Below are 10,568 nucleotides of genomic sequence, written 5' to 3'. Positions count from 1 at the left end.
TCAGTAATGGAATCCGCTTTGGAGTGGAAATTCGGTTTCTTTCAAACCACATACTATTGTTGCATAATGTGAGTATGGCTCCAATTGGAAGTTAAGGTAGACTATAATTCGCAATATTGGTATAGTTACACATAGTAACATAAGTTTTATTTTCGACAATCTTTCCAAATAGTGGTTTCCACAAAGCTATGTTGAATACCTCGATAAGGAAATTGTGGAAAAGCTCGCTCGCTTTTTTGGGCCTGCTCGCTTTTCCTCGCTCGCTCTATCGACTGCCTCAGCAGTTCAGACACTTCAACGCACACCACAAAATCATGCCATCATCACATTCAAGACTCTAGAGGATAGGTTGGCAATTCTTTGCCAAACCAAAGCATTGAAAGGAACCAAGATATGGATAGCAGAAGATCTTACTCCTCAATAGCTTAAGATGAAGGCTAGTGAACTCCAAAAAGTATGAGAGGCTCGAAAGAATGGAAAATGGGCAATATATCATGAAGGCATAGCAATCATTAAAGAATTTAAATCTAAATCGAGCTACTTTTTGCACTCCTTGGGAGTTGCCATGTGCCCTCCCTCAGCAAATGTACTAAATAATTCTTTTGTTGTCCCATAGACCGATTGGTCTTCTATGGAGATTAATAGATTCTCTCTCTCTCTCTCTCTCTCTCTCTCTCTCTCTCTTCCCTCCCCCTATCTCTCTCATGCATAATGCAGAGATTGACTATAGTATGCACAATGGACGTCCAACCAACCCATCCTAGCTCTACTTAGGGGAGATCATCCAAGTTGATGTGTCGCTCTTGATATGGCCCATCAAATGCACAAAATCATGGACACCACACCCTCTACCAACAGCGAGACATGACTTGACACATATAGATAGGAGACATCTTTGCCTCCTATCAAAGAGCTGCCATAGCACCTTGATATATATTTAGAGAACTAGTTTTGAATGTTTGACCTTTTGAGATAATTAGCATAGCACTCAACAAGGTCCCACAATAGCCCTTTGCCTCTACCCACAATATCTTGTACAGGTTCCCTTTTGATTACACTTTGTCTCATAGGCCCACAAGGCCTCTCAAAGATCTTTGTACATATTTCTTTCTTTCTTTCTTTACTATTTTCATGCTATTCTTTTCTTAGTGGCTCCTCATAAGCAACATTTTCTTTGGATGCCTCATGCTTGTTCTACAGGTTTGAGCAAAATTCTTCTTAGTGTTTCGTGTGCTCTTGTTCATGGGAGATTCTCCCTTTCCCTAAGTACCCTAGGCTAATTATGCCCCAATTGAAAAAGGGGGCTCCTATTAAAGGCGAGGGGAGTCCACCTAGACAATGGAGAGATAATTTAGGTAAAAAGCTTTCTATTGAGAAATTTTGAGTTTTGGATCTACATCCCATGTTCATATCCTAGACAAGAAGAGGAAATAGCTAGACTCAAAAGTCAAGAGAATGTATATTCACCATGATACAAGTGATAGAGAAAATTATGGTGAGCAAAGATGTCACTTTCAATGACAAAGAACCCATGAAAACACTCCCTGATAATCTAGATAAAGAGCCCAAGTCAAAAGATAAGGGCAAGGATGTCTATGCAGCTCTCTTTTCACATACAAAGGGGGATGCACACGCTCAAGTCTGTCTATGTCACTTGCCTCTTGGACCAACTTTTTGCCCAAACAGTCTATCCAAAAAGTGCACGGATTCAAAGTCACAGGCATTCCCAAGCATGGTGACACTAGGGTAAGAAAATGTTCTCCATGCATCTAGAAATCAAATCTAGGCACATGTTGGATACACAACTCTAGTACCACATGTTGCAAATCCTTGCATGTTTTAGGACACAGTTAAGCATCTGAAGTGAATGGAAATCATGCAATTACACATTGAACCCATTAAAAGGAATCAAATTTGGGACCTTGTTGCATGACCAATGAAAAGGGAGGTCATAGATACCAAGTGGATTTATAAGGCCAAGCATAAGTCCAACAACTCTTGGATAAATACAAGTCAAGGTTGGTTGCAAAAGGGTATGTTAGGTCTAAGGAACTAGATTATGATGAGACTTTATCTTGCATTTAACCATTTGAGACCATTATGCCTTAAGTAGCCCATCATGGATTACCACTATTGCAGATGGACTTGAAGTCTACCTTCTCACTGGAAAGTTATAGGAGAAGGTATATGTTGAAAATACTCGAGGCTTTGAGGTTAAGAGAAAGCAATTGATGTGTAAGTTGAAGGGTTGTATGGGATGAAACAAGCCCGATGATCTTGGTATAACAAAAGCGATCACTTTTTCACCACTATTAGGCTCACTCGAAGTTCTTTAGATGCCAACCTCTGGCTCCTTCTAATTATGCTAGATCCACTAGTAATGAGAACAAGGTCAGTGTGGGACCTTAGTTTGCAAGCTTTCCAAAAAAGGTAGAAGCCAATGATTTGCATGCAAGATAAAAAGAGCTGCTGGTTTATAACGTCCCAAGGATGAATAAAAAACAATGAATTGTAAAAACCATCCATGAAGAGTATACCTCAAGGTATATGTCCAATGCCATGTAGAGGCCCTGCCATCCTCTAGATCTTCGCATCATCCAGTAGCATTTCTACCAACTCTCAGAACTTTGAGGCATTAAGATAAGGGCCAGTTGCTAAATACATCTCCATTAATTTTCCCAAAGGAGGAGGTAGGATAACGACTAAAATGAGCAATGGACTCACGCATGCATGGCTTTGCAATTCTCAAGACTAGTTGGCACAAAAGGGAGAGAGACAGAGAGATAGAGACAGAGAGAGAGAGAAAGAGAGAGAGAGTTTATTAAAGTCTTCAAAAGACCGATGGGTTTATGAGACTATGAAAAACTTGGTACAAACAAGCTATGGTAGTAGAGCTACTAAACGACCATCCACACCAATGCAAAATACAAAAATGCAGAATGGTAGTACTAAGTACAACATATTCATGTCAATGGTCGACTATAAATCAATCTCAACATCATCATCATCATGAGCAGAGTAGGACATCAGAGTGGATGAGGTAATGGGGGCATGAAATCAGCAATAGAGTGTTGTCAGCCACTCAAAGGCGCAATCAAACCCTTGGTCCGTGGATCCTGAAAGTGCGAGTGAAAGCACTGACTCTCTAGTCTGGCCAATGAAGCATATCCTCTGCTCAAGCGCGCCTGCATCGTGAGTCTGATAGTGAAGATGGGTCCAAAAAAGACAGCCCCAAGATAGGTGTATAATGAAACTATCTCAACAGGGACCCATCAAATGTGAAGTGCTCCTGGCGCATGATGCCTCGAGATGTATTGAAGATCATGACCTTGGTTTTACCCAGGTTGACCTTCAAATCATGAGACTCACAAATGGACTGTAGTGCATCAAGGTGTCTTTGGAGCCCCTCAGCTGAGGAAGACAAGAGAGCCACATCATCTACATAAAGCAATATCCGGATCAGCATGCCCGCAAGAGAGCAACCTACCCCCCCGTGTCTGCATCACTGTCACAAGGTGGGTGATAATGGACACCCTTGTTTGACCTCGATAGTGCTCGTGATCTCGTCTGTCCACCCAGATCATGCCCGAACTCTGCCTAAAACTCTCTCGTAAAGTAGCATGATAGCCCAAATCATCTCTTGGTCATAACCAAAGTCCTGTAGGCGCCGTATGAGGCGGGATCTCAAAACCATGTCAAATGCCTTGTGGAAATCCACAAAGCAAATAGTAAACCCTTTGCTTGCATGCCCTTGTGTCCTCGATGATACATCTGAGCATGAGAATGTGATCCATGGTTCCATGATCATGCCTAGTCCTGTTGCTCTAAGTCCTCGACACTCCACAAATCTGCTGACCTCGGAATCAAGTACTGATGCATAAACCTTGGACATGACATGTCTAATCATAATGGACCTGTAGTTCTCCAAGCTCATGGGATCCCCTACCTTGTGGATGGGTGAGATAGTGTTAATGGTCCAGGTGCGTGGAAACCCCAAACAAACAGCTTCATTAAAGAGCTTTGCTAAGATCAGGGCTAGGAGGTTAATCCCATATGCAATGAACTCAGTGCATAGCCCCTTTGCTTGGCCATTATGAAGTTTCATTACGGCATCCTTCACCCCCCCCCTAGTGAAGAGGGTGCAAGATGTGGGGACATGGCATATGTGAGAGATTAGGGACTCACTGATTTGGAATGTCATAAAGTGTGTGTGCATAATCAAACCAGACCTGAGTGTCAGTGAGTGGTCAGGGGGACCGTCCTAGAAATCTCCATCAAAAGTCCTTAGAGTTGTTACTAAACAAATGTTTAGTAGCTCCTCTTGGTTTCGACGAATGAAGTCTAGTTTCTTTCTAGGTACTAGCCTATAGTACTCGCGTAGCGTATCTGGTTCGCACGGAAGATTGTTTTTGGTTTCCAATCTAAGTTGACAGCGTAATGCCTTACACTCATCATCATACCAACAACAGCTGTTATAGCGTACGGTCCCAGGGGGTGGTGAGCGAGTAGAGCAAGTGGTGTGGGGGAAAGCGTGAATAGCAGCCTCGTGTAGTGAGCGGGTGACCAGGGCAACACGATCCTCTAAAAGGGGTATGAAGTCAATATAAGCGAGAAGTATGTACTGACGGCCAAAGTAAGTAGGTGAGTGATCGTGGTCAAAGCGTATATCATGGTAGGTGGAGTAAGAACTCGGTGGGGTGGAAGGTGCTATGCGACGTGGAGTGGAGATGCTAAAGAAAAGATAAGTGTGATCAACTCGTGAAGGGAGAGGTGCTACATTGAAGTCAGTGATGCGACAGAACAAGGCAGGGGATCCCATGATGTAATCAACAACACTGGAGGCTCCCCCATGTGGAAAGCATGTGAAACCACCTAAGGTGGGCCATCGATCGAGATCATTATAGATAATGAGATTATGCATCATGCCCGAGGTCTAATATGGCCTGCCCATAGGATGTGAATGGACCTCATCTATCAGCAAAAACTATAGCATACCTACCTCCTTAGGGTCAATGTCTGGCAGTAGAGTGAAATCATCCTTGAAGTCGAGTGGTACCTGACGAGCGCCTGTCCTCATGTTGAAGTTCCCCACTAGGAGGACTTCTCCGCAGCTAGAGAAGTCAACAATGGACTGATAAAGAGTAGCAAATGGAGATGTCTCATCCTCACCTTGGATATCTCTAGCAAAGTGGGAGGTCTGAGGGGGGAAGTAGCAAACTGCAACAAATAAATCCTGGCTATCTGTGTGCCGAATCCGAATCCAAAGAAACCTGGAATGTACATCTCTCTGCTCTACTGAAATGGTCCCCGAAAGTGTGGATCTGAAAAGGACTGCAACTCCACCTGACCCTCGAACCCCCCTGTATTCATCATCTCATCTCTGTAGGCAAACTCCCATGTGTATTCATTGACTATTGGAACTGAACGCTCTAGACTCTAATGTGTCTCTATATAAAAAACTATCGTGACCTATAAAGGATTCTGAGAAGCTCCCTGGTTCTGACCATAAGGTACCATTATAGTTCCAAATGGTGTAAGATAGGGTCTCGGATATCTAAGTCTCATAGACCCCACTTCCCTATGTAGGGGATTGGGCTGGTGTCCTACGAGGGCCTATAAGAAGTCGTCCCTCTCGTACCACTGCCCACTTCTCCTCCTCCTGAGCCTGATCCCGCTGCTAGAGCAAAGCATGATTCTCCTCAACATGTAGAGGGATGAGGTCCTCATCCATGGAGATTGCTCGCTGATCTCAAAGGACTGACCTGCGTCGTAGAGCTCACAGTCATGCCTAAGTGTCATGGAAACGTATGATCAAAGGTTGCTCTCGGTTGGGGTCTCTCCTCACCCACCATGCCCTCTCTATCCTGTGCTCAACCACACCTAGAGTAGCGACCACGAAAGCAGTCGCATTTGCCATCGATGTAGCCTCAGTGCATGGGATCCCGCATACTCTAATGTTGCGAGCCTTACTGGCTCTCTGCTGCTACTTCATGAGGGTAGCCGAAACGGTTACCCTAGCAGGTTCCCATTTGGCCACATCAACCCATATGGATGTCTCCTCAATATCAGATTGCATGCTCGCAATCTGTGCCTCGACAACCGAGGTACTCCTTGGGACTGTGTATGGCTGTGACCTCCTATCGAAGCTGCAAGATATCCTGTCTGAGTCCCTGAATGAGACCAACCTGCTCCCGAATGGCCCGGGCATGCTCCTGTATAATGCGGCTCTGCTTCTGGTTGAAGCAGACTTGCTCTTGTGCGAAGCGTGTAAGCTCCATCTCACGCTCATGGACACTATGTACCTCCATGAGCAAGGTATCCCCGGCCTCTGATGTATCAGCCCACCCGTGTCCTAGCTGAAACTGTGATGATTGTGACATGAAAGTGTGGGGATGAGTCCGAAAGCTAAGCGGTGACTGGGTGAACTGGGTGAGACATGGAGATGACAGTCGAATGGATGAAGCAATTCCAACGAGATGTGGGAGCATGGGCTAACTGAGAGGGAGAGGGAAGAGTGAAGCATAACGCGGAGCAGTGTTTAACACCTCTGAAGTAGGTGTCATGAGTGGTGCAAGAGCTGTAACAGGGAAGGGAAGGAAACAACCAACCCCACGGGCATGAGAGTGATAGTGGCTATAGCTGTAGATGTAGAGGTTGTAGCTGAAGCTAGTGCTAAAGTGGAAGTTGAAGTCGAAAGTGACGATGTAGAGGGAGTTGAGACTGGAACTGGAACTGAGATTGAAGCGGGGATGGGATCGAAGTAGAGATAGAGGGAGCTGAGGCTGGAACTGAAATTGAAGAGGGGGCTGAAGTCGGAGTAGCGATATAGCCTGAAGCTAAGGCTAAGGTGGACCCCGCCTTTGCTTTGTTATCAACCCCGAGGCCACTTCGATTGATGCGCGTGTTCACACCCTCAAGTTTCAATTGTTTGGTTTTTTTTAATTGTCTTTCTTGGCTTTATCCGTCTCTTTCTCGGCTTTTCCCATTGCCTTGGACTGATTCGTGTCCTCTTGATGCAAGTTTTTAGTGTGCGATTGAGAGCGAGAGCGAGAGCATAGGCTTCCCCCCCCAAGGCGAGAAGCACACCCAAGGTGAGGAAGGTAGGTAGTCAGAGGTGGATGAGGATGGAGAGGCAAAGGAGGAGCTACAATGTGGAGGGCAACCGGAGGTGAAGAGGTGGAGGTGTGGAGAGGCGAAGGAGGGAATTGTCCAACCACGAGGGACTGAGGCATGGCGAGAGGGGGGAACTCTAAGGCATTGCAGGAAGTAGGCAAGGGCGGAGGGACAGTGGGCAATGCAGGGAGCAGCCCCGATGGAGGGTAAGGAGCTACGCGGGGGGTGTGGAGCGGGAGAGCACAAGAAGGCCATGGGCTACGCATGTGTGGAGTGGGCTGAGACGGAGTAGTAGGCAGAGCGCGAAGCAGCAAGCCGAGAGCAAGAGCTACTTGTGGGACAAGAGCGAAGGATGTACGAGCAAACGGAGCAAGAGCGGAGAGACGGGCATGGCATCAACGAGTAGGAGCGGAGGGACAGAGGAGTGAGCAAGAGCGGAGGGCCAAGCAACGTGGAGAGAGAGAGAGAGAGAGAGAGAGAGAGAGAGAGAGAGAGTTTATTAAAGTCTGCTAAAGACCGATGGGTCTATGAGAGAGAGAGAGAGAGAGAGAGAGAGTTTATTAAAGTCTGCTAAAGACCGATGGGTCTATGAGAGAGAGAGAGAGAGAGAGAGATTAATTGATTGTACGAGGCTTGTCCTAGATGCAAAATGCCACTTTCTACTCAACATTCACAATAGGTTGTTAAGTTTTGAACTTTATTAAAGTTTGCTAAAAACCGGTGGGTCTGTGTGTGTGTGTGTGTGTGAGAGAGAGAGAGAGAGAGAGAGAGAGAGAGAGAGAGAGAGAGATTAATTGATTGTACGAGGGTGATTCTTGATGCAAAATGCCACTTTCTACTTAACATTCACGAAATTATAATAGGTTGTTGAGTTTTGAAGAACAGTTGCACCCTTTGAGTATGAAGTTTGCATAATGTGAGTATCAAATATCAAACATATACGCATTGACTTGACACCATAAATACAAAAGTACTCTGAAGGGGGGATGAGGATATTGTCCAAGGACACCTTAATGCAATTGTAAGACCCTCATTTCCTCGAGTTGTTCCCTACAATATTTATGTTCATGGCAATAGCAACTCCTCACAACTCGAAGAGCTTGATTAACACAGAAGCACGTTCAAAGTTGTGAAGCACAAACACCACCTTCTCCATGACTAATCACTGGACATTCTACGTGTGGTCATGAAGGATCTTCTCGTCAAAGCCAAGTTCCCCCAATTACGTATCTAGATAATATGAGGAGCCTTGCTAGTTTCTTGTTGTCCACATGATTAGCTGCAATGCTTTGACGAGCCTCTCCATCAAATATATCTAAGAGAACATGTCCTTGCACCACCAATTTCTCCTCGACAACAGGCGAACCCATTTGAGCTTCTTCTACTGTAAGAATTCTAATCGACGACGAATTGCAATGAACAAAGTAGGAAAGCTTGCTTTCGCCATGGGCAAATCAACAGACCTCTACACAATTCAATGTTTTCTGCACCAAGTGAAGCAAGGTTTCAAAGAAAGCTTGCTTTCGCCACAAGCAAATCAACAAACCTCTGCACGATTCAATGTTTTCTGTACCAAGAGAAGCAAGGTTTCAAAGAAAGCTTGCTTTCGCCACAAGCAAATCAACAAACCTCTGCACGATTCAATGTTTTCTGTACCAAGAGAAGCAAGGTTTCAAAGCTCCGAAGAATGGCTAAGCACTCTCCTCAACTGTAGAAGGCCATGTTAGACAAGGAGGGCTCCATCAAGTTGTTTGCTCCACCCGCTTCTATCATTTTCTGGCAATTGACAACGCAACAGTACATTACGACATTGTTGATGCTTATTGTCATCTTCCTTCCACTATAGCAAAAACACACAAGGCAAGCCGTGGCAAAGAATCCAATTCTAGAATGGCATGCCCACATTGGTACAACAAAGCTCCATGCCAACCAAACTTGCATAAAGCTAGGTACATCCCTGGGTTGTGTAATCGACTCTCGTCCCACTGCATACAGTTCAATTTTAACATGTGCCCAATTGACCAACTAACCCAACATGCAATAGCTGAAAAAAGACAACGAACAGTCCAACTACTACATATCGATGGGATAATCCTCAATGAGGTGCCATAGTTCTGACACCAAGAATATTGAGAAGGGGAGGGGAAGCAGGGGTAAGCTTTTCATATGTTTAGATGTTGTCTTTCCCAACTGTTACGTAACAATAAAATCTAAGTCTTATAACTAGACATGTGGCTCAATAAGATTTCATATATATGTATATATATATATATATACCTTAAAGCTGTAAGGCTAGAATACATCCAATCGTACAAATTCAGATTTTGTTGTTCTAAATCCAATATTCTACAATGGAGAATTTTTAGCCATTGGGGCTTCTACACTTGGATGTTTTCTTTCCGAGTTGTTTACATAACAATAAAATCTAAGTCTTATAACTAGACATGTGGCTCAATATGATTTAAAATCTATATATATATCTTAAAGTTGTAAGGCTAGAATATATCCAATCGTACAATTTCAGATTTTGTTGTTCTAAATCCAAAATTCTACAATATAGAATTTTTGCCATTGGGGCTTCTACACCCACATAAGGTATTTCAATATAGTTGAACAACTGATCAACACTTCAACAAAAATTCAAAGCAATGCATGTTTGCTAAGGTGATCGAAAAAAATACCTTTGTAAGACTAGACAATAAAGAATTTTTAGTTGTTGTGGCTTCTACACCCGCATAAGATATTTAGATACAACTGAATAGCCGATCACCACTTGGGACAAAATTTCAAAGAATTTGCATGTCCGCTAAGGTGAGAGGAAAATATACCTTTGTAAGACTATAACATATTTAATCGTACAAATTTAGATTTTGTTGTTTAAAATGCAAAATTTGGCAATGAAGAACTTTTAGCTGCTAGGACTTTGGAACCCATAAGATATTTCGATACAATTGAACAGCTATATCACCACTTGGATGAAAATTCAAAGAATTTGCATGTCCGCTTGATAGAAAAATATACCTTTGTAAGACTAGAATATGTCCGACTGGTTTAAGCTTAAATTTGGTTTAGGCTAGTCATGTAACCAGACGATCACATGCAGCCAGTTTTTACAAGATGCTTAAAAGGCACGAAAAAAATCTTACATTGAGTCAATTGTGAGAATCATGTAAGAACTTGATATTCTGCTCAAAGACTGAAAAAAAGGAGGTCCTCAGCATTGCAAACATTCTAAAACCAAGGCTGCAGTCCATATGGGAAGCAGCAATCTTGACATGACAGCACATCTGCATACGTGCCCTGATGTTTGGACCAGATCTCCACCAGATGGAAAAACGAGACTTTAATAATAGAAATGATGAAAAATGTGTATACAAGTTGTAAATGAAAAAAGATATGCAAAGATGCAAAAAGTTTTGCAGAAGATGCACAGGCTTATACAATATAATTGTATG

The sequence above is a fragment of the Dipteris shenzhenensis genome, chromosome 6 (assembly GCF_047967505.1).
Source record: "Dipteris shenzhenensis isolate YYH24624 ecotype China chromosome 6, Dip_SZ_1.0, whole genome shotgun sequence".
NCBI classification, from domain to species: Eukaryota; Viridiplantae; Streptophyta; class Polypodiopsida; order Gleicheniales; family Dipteridaceae; genus Dipteris; species Dipteris shenzhenensis.
Note: the sequence above shows the minus strand (reverse complement) of the source record.